The sequence below is a fragment of the Aegilops tauschii genome, chromosome 2, assembly GCF_002575655.3.
Source record: "Aegilops tauschii subsp. strangulata cultivar AL8/78 chromosome 2, Aet v6.0, whole genome shotgun sequence".
In the NCBI taxonomy this organism is placed as follows: domain Eukaryota; kingdom Viridiplantae; phylum Streptophyta; class Magnoliopsida; order Poales; family Poaceae; genus Aegilops; species Aegilops tauschii.
Genome location: NC_053036.3, coordinates 496,953,241 through 496,964,876, shown reverse-complemented (window position 1 = coordinate 496,964,876; position 11,636 = coordinate 496,953,241).

Sequence of the window (11,636 nt, the reverse complement as noted above, 5' to 3'; positions counted from 1 at the left end):
TCAACTCATTTAGATACTCCTAGCTAGTACTTCCTTCACAATGGCTTCTGTCTCACAGAAACTTTGAAAATTCACTAAGGAATATTCACTCGGAAAATGAAGTTGTATTTTGGCATGAGGCAATGATTTGGATGTAGAAGCTTTCCCAAAAAGTTTGGGAGCAAACAAGGAAAGATAGGTGGCACTTCCTTCAGAGAAAACCACACTGGACAGAAATGAAGAATAAATATTGGGGAATTATTTTTAGGCTAGGACAGGAAAGTTTGGGCATATTTGAGCAACATATGACCCAAATAAATTATGAGAATTATTTGAGAATTTTGCGAGTTACAGAAATATAGGTTGCTTCACAACCTAGGGCAAATAAGACTATTCCTTTAATAGAAAAATGAATATTCCTTAGAAAAATAATTTTAGGGTTGGCTAGAATAGAAATGACATGATCTTGGGAAAGTTTTGAGAATGTTGAGCCACTTGGGAGAAGAAATGATGATGATCTCCCACGTTGCAAGGCCACAGAACCACTCCAAAAATAAAATCAAAGCAAAAACCAATAAATCAAAAAGAAAAAGAAAAGGACCAAAAACCAGGGTGTTACATAGCCCCATCCACACCCCTTAGCATTTCAAGACATCGGGGCTGGCAAAGCCCCTCGCGCCTTCCAGACACCGGGCGGCTCCTTTGGCCGGTTGGGCCTAAGCGGCCGGCTCCGAGAAGACGGCGCCCTCTTAGAAGGCGGCTTTAGGGGAGGCCGGCTCCTAGCAGACGTCCCCTCCTCCCCTCGGAGTCTGCGCTCAGCCACTATGACGAGACGGGGTGTGGCTACAGGACCACCCACTCCCCCGAATCCCGAAGGAGCGTGGCTACAGTACGAGCTGACCAAGCGGCGACGTGCCTGCCAGGCACGGGACTGTAGCCATGCGGCTCATGACATGGCCCTCGTCAGCAAGGGTCAGTACGGCCTGCAGGCGGCGGGCCCTACCTGAACATGAGCTAGCAGAAGATGGCACACCCCTAGAAGGTGGCGCTGAGGAGCGGGCCGGCTCCTAGCTGCCGGCCCTTCCCTCCCCTCGTAGTCCGCACTCTCCTACCCCGATCAAATGGAGCGTGGCTATAGTGTGCACTGACCAAGCGGTCATCAACCCGCCTGACGGTAGGACTGTAGCCATACGGCCCTCGATGTGGCCTCTGTCATCAAGGACAAAGCTACAACAAAAGGCAATCAGTGTGGCCCGCAGGCGGCGGGCCCTACCTGTCGGCCGGATTCTCGGCAGCCGGCGGGGTCCACCAAGCGGCGGGCCCCAACAGCCGGCGGAGAACCCGACAACCTTAGACACTGACGTCCAGGTCCTACACCCGGCCGTATTACCATTGTACCCCTGGGGGGTTGGCCTATAAAACCCCCAGGGCTCACCCATGCAAAGGGTTCAGCCCTCATTCCACCACACACCATAGCTAGGAGAAGAGATCTAGCCATGCCCTTCTTCCTCCTCTAGCAACACTGCTCAAGGAGCAACCTTATACACTATTTGATCATAGTCATCATGCGGATACCCCGCAGAGCAGGACTAGGGGTGTTATCTCCCCGGAGAGCCCTGAACCTGGGTACGTCTCGTGTGCAATCAAGCTTGTGCTCACTCCCGTTTCTAAGGCCTGACAACGTCCTCTTGGCCCCATCCATGATAAGCCACCCCCTGGCATCTGACGTGAGATTACCACGACAGTTAGCGCCCACCATGGGGCCATTTGCAGCATCGGCCGGAGACATGTTCTGGACGGGAACCCTCTTCCTCTCTGGCGAGCACGTCGCGGCCGGCTTGATCAGCCAGCCCGATGCGTTCGCTTGCGCTTGCACCGGTGCATCGCCCAGCGCGGGAGCCGTCTGCCCCGCGAGCTGCCTCACCGAGCTCTTCGAGAAGCTCACCCTCTCTGATGCAGCCGCCACCGGCGAGTTCCCCGGTGACGTGGTGGTCATCGATGATCCGCTCGCTCCTGTCGCCTGGGACGCCTCCGCCGACACGCTCGACGCCGACATCGTCGCGGAGGTGATGGTCACTGGCCACAGCAGGGACTCTGATGGGGCCGCCCATGACCCGTTGCGAGCGACCATGTAGGGCCTGGCCACTCCCGTTGCTGCTAACACCGATGTGGCGACACTGGAGGCATTCCGTGTCAAGCTCCTTGACAGCGCTAACAAGATGGTGGCCATGAAGCGTCGTGCTAAGGCCAGCCAGCGTGAGATCGACCGCATCAAGGGCGGCACGCCGGCTGCAGGCGAGCCCAGCCGAGCCGGCACCGTCCGGCAACATGGCGCGGCCATAGCCAGCATGCTGGGAGTCGGACGCCCCATCTACGACACCCCCGTGCAGAACCTGCACGCCGCCCAGGCGGCAGTAGAAGAACTCGAGCAAATGGAGGGCGACGAGTGGCGCAGCCAGATGGAGCGCCTCCAGGAGCTCCTCAACGCTGCGAACACACAGCAAGATGCGTGCAACCACATGGTGGAAGTCGACAAGCAAGCCGAAAACCACCCCCCACACACAGCACGGAGCGACCTCCCGGTCCCTGAGCGACCGCAGCCGCAGCCAGCGGAACCCAGAGCCAGCTGCTAGCCGCAACCGGCACACCCGCCTGACGGTTGTAAAAAGCCGACAAGTTACTGTCGGCGTTCTGGGAACGGGGGTACCCAGACTTGCCTGCCTGCGGCCCCCGGCGTGGCTCCATCGACGGCCTTGTACGGCCCAACTTCAGCACCAACAACTCAAGACCCCCGCGAGGGGCCAAGCCTCGCGAGGTGGACGGCGCCAAGACCTCCGAAAGGAGCAGCCTCCCCAGGCTGGCTCATGAGGAGCGGAGATTCCTATGCAAGCCCTCACCTCGTGAGGATCGGATGACGTGAGCCATGACGACCAAGGCCAGGCGAGTGCCAGCGGGTGCAGTGCAGCAGTTTCCTCTTTGGTGCTAAAGAGGCAAGCGCAGGTGCTAAGTCCCGAGGAATCAGCCAAAGGTTTCCATTTCCATGCAACAAGACCAAGACCGCCAGAACGACAGGACAGAGGTCAATGTCGAGCCCACCACGGCTCCATGACCAGAAGCTTTGCACGCGAAGACCACCTTTCGTCAAGATAAGATGTACTAGTTGCCCCCCTTCGAATTTGGCCGTTGTGGGATCCCTTCCCACCTTCATTTGGGAAGAGGACCAAGGCCACTGTAAGTAGAGCAGGACCATCACCGTAGAGAGGGACCGGATCCGTTCCATCCTCACACTCACCAACTCACTCGAGCACAAGAACACGTCTCCTCCTGAGGTTGTTCTCCCATTGTACTAGTTCATCCTCAGCCCATTGATAACCCACAAGTATAGGGGATCGCAACAGTTTTCGAGGGTAGAGTATTCAACCCAAATTTATTGATTCGACACAAGGGGAGCCAAAGAATATTCTATAGTATTAGCAGTTGAGTTGTCAATTCAACCACACCTGGATAACTTAATATCTGCAGCAAAGTATTTAGTAGCAAAGTAGTATGATAGTAGCGGTAACAGTGGCAAAAGTAACAGTAATAGTTTTGTAGTGATTGTAACAGTGGCAATGGAAAAGTAAATAAGCGAAGAACAATATGTGAAAAGCTTGTAGGCATTGGATCGGTGATGGAGAATTATGCCGGATGCGATTATTCATGCAACAGTTATAACATAGGGTGACACAGAACTAGCTCCAATTCATCAATGTAATTAGGCATGTATTCCGAATATAGTCATACGTGGTTATGGGAAAGAATTTGCATGACATCTTTTGTCCTACCCTCCCGTGGCAGCGGGGTCCTATTGGAAACTAAGGGATATTAAGGCCTCCATTTAATAGAGTACCGGACCAAAGCATTAACACATAGTGAATACATGAAGTCCTCAAACTATGGTCATCACCGGGAGTGGTCCCGATTATTGTCACTTCGGGGTTGCCGGATCATAACACATAGTAGGTGACTATTGACTTGCAAGATAGGATCAAGAACTCACATATATTCATGAAAACATAATAGGTTCAGATCTGAAATCATGGCACTCGGGCCCTAGTGACAAGCATTAAGCATAGCAAAGTCATAGCAACATCAATCTCAGAACATAGTGGATAGTAGGGATCAAACCCTAACAAAACTAACTCGATTACATGATAAATCTCATCCAATCCATCATCGTCCAGCAAGCCTACAATGGAATTACTCACGCACGGCGGTGAGCATCATGAAATTGGTGATGGAGGATGGTTGATGATGACGACGGCGACGGATTCCCCTCTCCGGATTATGACTAACCATATTAACAATAACACTTAGGTCTCATGTTTACTCATATCAATGGCCTAATCAACTAGCGAGCAATAATAGCAAATCTCGGATGACAACACTTTCTCAAAACAATCATAATATGATATAACAAGATGGTATCTCGCTAGCCCTTTCTGAGACCGCAAAACATAAATGCAGAGCACCGTTAGGCCCTGTTCGGGACATGGGAATGTAAAACGTAGGTAAATGAGAAAATGGAGGGACGGGAAAGGAACGCTGCAGCAAAACAACGGATTTGAAAAAGCGGGGGGATGCACAGGAACTTCCGTTCGGATGATACAGGAGAAATGGAAGAATTTGTACTGTTCTCTTCTAGCCATAACTTGACAAAGGAAAGTTTTTTATTGCCATGCACACAAGTCTTTGCGTCTGAACTCAGATACAGACACCCATGGTAGTAATATTTTATTCAAATGTAGTGGGCAATAGCTAGGCCCACACGCTGGAACCTGCAGCATGCCTCGGTCTTCCACGAAAACAAGATATCTGGGTGGATGTTTATATTCTGGAGGAATAGGCACTGTAAGCGGATAATTCCTATAGAATACTGTAGGTGTTTCCTTCGTTCCGAACGCTAGAAAGGAAAACAATCCTACGTGAACAACATTTCATTGGAATTCCTGCACATTTCCAACGAACCGAATGGGGCCTTAAAGATCAAGGACTGACTAACATTGTAATTCATGGTAAAAGAGATCCAGTCATAGTCAAACTCAATATAAATTAATAGTAATGGATGCAAATGACAGCAATGCTCTCCAGCTGGTGCTTTTTAATAAGAGGATGATGACTCAACATAAAAGTAAATGGATAGGCCCTTCGCAGAGGAAAGCAGGCATTTGTAGAGGTGCCAGAGCTTGATTTTTGAAATAGAGATAAGTAATATTTTGAGTGGTATACTTTCATTGTCAACATAACAACCGAGAGATCTCGATATCTTCCATGCTACACACATTATAGGCGGTTCCCAAACAGAATGGTAAAGTTTATACTCCCCCTCCACGAACAAACATCAGTCCATGGCTTGTCCGAAACAACGGGTGCCTCCAACTAACAACAATCCTGGGGGAGTTTTGTTTGCAATTATTTTGATTTGATTTGCTTAGAGCATGGGACTGGGCATCCCGGTGACCAGCCATTTTCTCATGAGTGAGGAGCGGAGTCCACCCCTCTTGAGAATAACCCGCCTAGCATGGAAGATACAGACAAACCTAGTTGATACATGAGCTATTCGAGCATACAAAACAGAATTTCATTTGAAGGTTTAGAGTTTGGCACATACAAATTTACTTGGAACGGCAGGTAGATACCGCATATAGGAAGGTATGGTGGACTCATATGGAATAACTTTGGGGTTTAAGGGATTGGATGCACAAGCAGTATTCCCGCTTAGTATAAGTGAAGGCTAGAAAAAGACTGGGAAGCGACCAGCTAGAGAGTGACAACAGTTATGAACATGCATTAAAATTAATAAACATTGAGTGCAAGCATGAGTAGGATATAATCCACCATGAACATAAATATCGTGGAGGCTATGTTGATTTTGTTTCAATTACATGTGTGAACATGTGCCAAGTCGAGTCACTCGAATCATTCAAAGGAGGATACCACCCCACTATACCACATCACAACCATTTTAATAGCATGTTGGCACGCAAGATAAACCATTGTAAACTCCTAGCTAATTAAGCATGGCATAAGCAACTATAATCTCTAATTGTCATTGCAAACATGTTTATTCATAATAGGTTGAATCAGGAATGATGAATTAATCATATTTACAGAAACAAGAGAGGTCGAGTTCATACCAGCTTCTCTCATCTCAATCAGTTCATCATATCTTGTCATTATTGCCTTTCATTTGCACGACCGAACGATGTGTATAATAATAGTAGTGTACGTGCATTGGAGTAAGCTGGAATCTGCAGGCATTCAATTCAAGGGAGAAGACAAGGTAATATGGGCTCTTGGTTAAATCAAGAATAATGTATATAAGAGCCACTTCAACATTTTCATTATGGTCTTCTCCTATCGACCACCAAAGAAAAGAAATAAAACTATTTACACGGGAAAGCTCCCAACAAGCAAAAGAAGAAAGGAAATCTTTTTGGGTTTTCTTTTAATTACTACTACTACAAGCATGGAAAGTAACCTAGCTAAAAGCTACAACTTTTTTTTTTGTGTTTTCTTAAGTTTTTTCAAACACACAAGAAAAAGCATAAAAAGGAAAATAAACTAGTATGGATAGTACAATGAAAAAGTATGAGCACCGACAACTAGCATGAGTGTGTGAATATGAATGTAATGTCGGTGAGAAATACGTACTCCCCCAAGCTTAGGCTTTTAGCCTAAGTTGGTCTACTGCCACGGCTGGCCTGGCGGATATCCGAAGTTGTAACTGGGGTCGTACTGAGATGCAGCGGCTATTGCATCGTGGGCTGCAGTTTGGAGGCGAGCTGCACTCGTCCTCCTCTCGTACTCATTTGCCTCCTCCCTGGTTATGACATATCTCCCCTTTGCCTGAAATTCAAAGAGAGTAGGAGCAGGGAGAACAATATTGACAACGTGACGCCCATCAAAGATTAGTCGGTACTGGAGAAGCGGTTCATTCCTCTCAACAAACTGATGGCGAACCATGGCATTAAAATCTAGATAAGCAGGAGGCAATTCCATATCATAATCATGAATAGGTACTCAAAATAATTAGCTAAACGGGTTGCATAAATTCCACCAAACAAATCTCCATTCATACAGTTATTATGCAACCTACGCGCCACAATGGCTCCCAAATTATAATGTTTATCTCCTAATACAGCACTCCTGAGAACACTGAGATCAGGAACACACATGTGGCATGCCTCATCCTTACCGTTTATGCATCGGCCTATAAAGAGAGCAAAATATTGTATAGCAGGAAAATGAATGCTCCTTATGGTAGCTTGTGTTATTTCTCTAGATTCCCCCAGTGTGATACTAGCAAGAAAATCTCTAAACTCAGATTTGCGAGGTTCACTAGGACTCCCCCATTGCAGGAGTTTACAAGCAGTACTAAAATCCTCTAGGTCCATGGTGTAGGATTTATCATAAAGATCAAACAGGACCATGTGAGACTTGCGTGAAGATGAAAATCTAGATCTTCTCACAAAGGAGTCAGTAAGGTAATAGTGTTGGAGGCTCTTATCTCACATGAAGCCCTCCAAATCAGCGTTACGCACATATGCCTCAAATTCCTCAATTCCTGCTCGGGCCATCAAGTTTTCTGACGGCCATTCACAAGGCCGCACTTGAGCTTCTCTTGGTGGTTCATGGTCCGGCTCACGTATCGCAGGTCTGGGTCCTTGCTTCCTTGAAGAACCTCCTTGGTACATTTTCCTAAACATATTTCTTCCTCTGAAAAATTTCTGAAATTTTTAGTAACTTCAAATAAAAGTGAACCAAGCTCAACAAAATTGATAGCAACTACTCCCACAAGTGCCTAGAGACTATATCATGCATTAGAACTACTTGGGACCATATAAATTTGACATGCAAGCTCAAGAACAGGGTCACGTAAGCAGCAACAATTTGCAATGAATAAAGCACTAGAACAAAAACTAATTGGTCCATTGGAGGAGTCACATACCAAAGAACAATCCCCCAAAGCAGTTTTGTGAGTGGAGCTTTAGGCTAGGAGATCGAAAATGGCAGCAAGATGAGCCAGAACTCGTGCTTGAGCTGGTTGGTGATTTTTTTGGGAGGAAGAAGGAGTGTGTGGTGTCTGGAATAAGTGGAGGGGAGCCACCATGGGCCCACGAGGCAGGGCGCGCGCCCTGGACCCTCGTGGCCAGGTGCTTGCTCCCCCTGATGTGTTCTCGTGCCAGATATTCTCAAATATTCCAGAAAAAATATCATATTTCAATTTCAGGGCATTTGGAGAACTTCTATTTTCGGGGTATTTTTTTATTGCACGGATATTTCAGAAAACAGACAGAAAATACTATTTTTGCTTTATTTAATCTAGATAACAGAAAGTAAAAGGAGGGTGCAGAAGGTTGTGCCTTCTAACTTCATCCATCTCATGCTCATCAAAAGGAATCCACTAACAAGGTTGATCAAGTCTTGTTAACAAACTCATTCCGAATAACATGGAACCGGAGAAATTTCGAATAACACTATGTTACCTCAATGGGGATATGCACATCCCCAATAATAAGAATATCATTTCTCTTTTTGACAGTAGGAAGAGAAAATTCAAAACCTCCAATAGTAATAGTTGAAATTTTTCCAATAGAATTGATACTGTGGACTTGAGGTTGTTTCCTCGGAAAGTGTACCGTATGCTCATTACCATTGACATGAAAAGTGACATTGCCTTTGTTGCAATCAATAACAGCCCCTGCAGTATTCAAAAAGGGTCTTCCAAGAATAATAGACATACTACTCGGGAATATCAAGAATAACAAAGTCCGTTAAAATGGTGACGTTTGCAACCACAACAGGCACGTCGTCACAAATACCGACAGGTATAACAGTTGATTTATCGGCCATTTGCAAAGATATTTGAGTAGGTGTCAACTTATTCAAATCAAGTCTACGATATAAATATTGAGGCATAACACTAACACCGGCTCCAAGATCACATAAAGCAGTTCTAACATAGTTTCTTTTAATGGAGCATGGTATAGTTGGTACTCCTGGATCTCCAAGTTTCTTTGGTATTCCACCCTTAAAAGTATAATTAGCAAGCATGGTGGAAATTTCAGCTTCCGGTATCTTTCTCTTATTTTTAACAATATCTTTCATGTGCTTAGCATAAGGATTCATTTTAATCATATCAGTAAAACGCATAAGCAAAAAGATAGGTCTAATCATTTCAGCAAAGCGCTCAAAATCCTCATCATCCTTTTTCTTGGATGGGTTGGGAGGAAAAGGCATGGGTTTTTGAACCCATGGTTCTCTTTCTTTACCATGCTTCCTAGCAACAAAGTCTCTCTTATCATAACGTTGATTCTTTGATTGTGGGTTATCAAGATCAATAGTAGGTTCAATCTCTACATCATTGTCATTACTAGGTTGAGCATCAACATGAACATCACCATTAACATTATCACTAGGTTCATGTTCATCACCAGATTGTGTTTCAACATCAGAAATAGAAATATCATTGGGATTCTCAGGTGTGTCAACAACAGGTTCACTAGAAGCATGCAAAGTCCTATCATTTTTCTTTTTCTTCTTATTAGAAGGACTAGGTGAATCTACATTAGTTCTCTGAGAATCTTGCTCAATTCTCTTAGGGTGTCCCTCAGGATACAAAGGTTCCTGAGTCATTTTACCCCCTCTAGTCATAACTCTAACAACATTATCATTCTTCTTATTATTTAATCCACTGAGCAAATCATTTTGAGCTGTAAGTACTTGTTCTACTTGAGTGGTAATCATAGAAGCATGTTTACTAATGAGTTTAAGTTCACCTTTAACTCTAGACATATAATCACTCAAGTGTTCAATCATATAAGCATTGCATTTTAATATTCTACCGAAATAAGCATTGAAATCTTCTTGCTTAACCATAAAATTATCAAATTCACCTAAGCATTGGCTAGCAAACTTAGTAGGCGGGATTTCAGCTTTATCATATCTATAGAGAGAATTTACCTTTACTACCTGTGTCGGGTTATCAAGACCACGTATTTCTTTGATATGTGGTAAATTAAGGCCATGTATTTCTTCAACAGGAGGTAAATTCTTAACATCTTCAGCTTTTATACCTTTTTCTTTCATAGATTTCTTTGCCTCTTGCATATCTTCAGGACTGAGAAATAGAATACCCCTTTTCTTCGGAGTTGGCTTAGGAGTTGGTTCAGGGAGTGTCCAATTATTTTCATTAGTCAACATATTATTCAATAGGAATTCAGCCTGATGGACAGTTCTTTCCCTGAAAACACAACCAGCACAACTATCCAGGTGGTCTCTGGAAGCATCAGTTAGTCCATTATAAAAGATATCAAGTTTTTCATTTTTCTTGAGAGGATGATCAGGCAAAGCATTAAGTAATTGGAGAAGCCTCCCCCAAGCTTGTGGGAGACTCTCTTCTTCAATTTGGACAAAATTATATATATCCCTTAAAGCAGCTTGTTTCTTATGAGCAGGGAAATATTTAGCAGAGAAGTAATAAATCATATCCTGGGGACTACGCACACAACGAGGATCAAGAGAATTAAACCATGTATTAGCATCACCCTTTAATGAGAACGGAAGTAATTTAAGGATATAGTAGTAACGAGTTTTCTCATCATTAGTGAATAGGGTGGCTATATCATTTAATTTAGTAAGATGTGCAACAACAGTTTCAGATTCATAGCCATAGAAAGGATCAGATTCAACCAAAGTAATTATCTCAGAATCGACAGAGAAATCATAATCCTTATCAGTAACAAAGATAGGTGAAGTAGCATAAGCAGGATCATATTTCATTCTAGCATTCAGAGATTTTTCTTTCAGCTTAACTAATAATTTCTTAAGATCACTTCTATCATTGCAAGCAAGAAAGTCTCTAGCAGTTTCTTCATCCATAACATAACCCTCAGGCACAATAGGCAATTCATATCTAGGGGAGAATCTTCATCATCACTTTCATCAATATTATCAATTTCAATAATTTCATTCTCTCTAGCCCTAGCAAGTTGTCCGTCAAGAAATTCACCTAGTGGCATAGTAGTATCAAGCATAGAAGTAGTTTCATCATAAGTATCATGCAAAGCAGAAGTGGCATCATCAATAACATGTGACATATCCGAATTAATAACAGAAGCAGGTTTAGGTGTCGCAAGCTTACTCAAAACAGAAGGTGAATCAAGTGCAGAGCTAGATGGCAGTTCCTTACCTCCCCTCGTAGTTGAGGGATAAATTTTGGTTTTCTCGTCTTTCAAGTTCCTCATAGTGACCAGCAGATATAAATCCCAAGTGACTCAAAGAATAGAGCTATGCTCCCCGGCAACGGCGCCAGAAAATAGTCTTGATAACCAACAAGTATAGGGGATCGCAACAGTTTTCGAGGGTAGAGTATTCAACCCAAATTTATTGATTCGACACAAGGGGAGCCAAAGAATATTCTCAAGTATTAGCAGTTGAGTTGTCAATTCAACCACACCTGGATAACTTAATATCTGCAGCAAAGTATTTAGTAGCAAAGTAGTATGATAGTAGCGGTAACGGTGGCAAAAGTAACAGTAATAGTTTTGTAGTGATTGTAACAGTGGCAACGGAAAAGTAAATAAGCGAAGAACAATATGTGAAAAGCTAGTAGG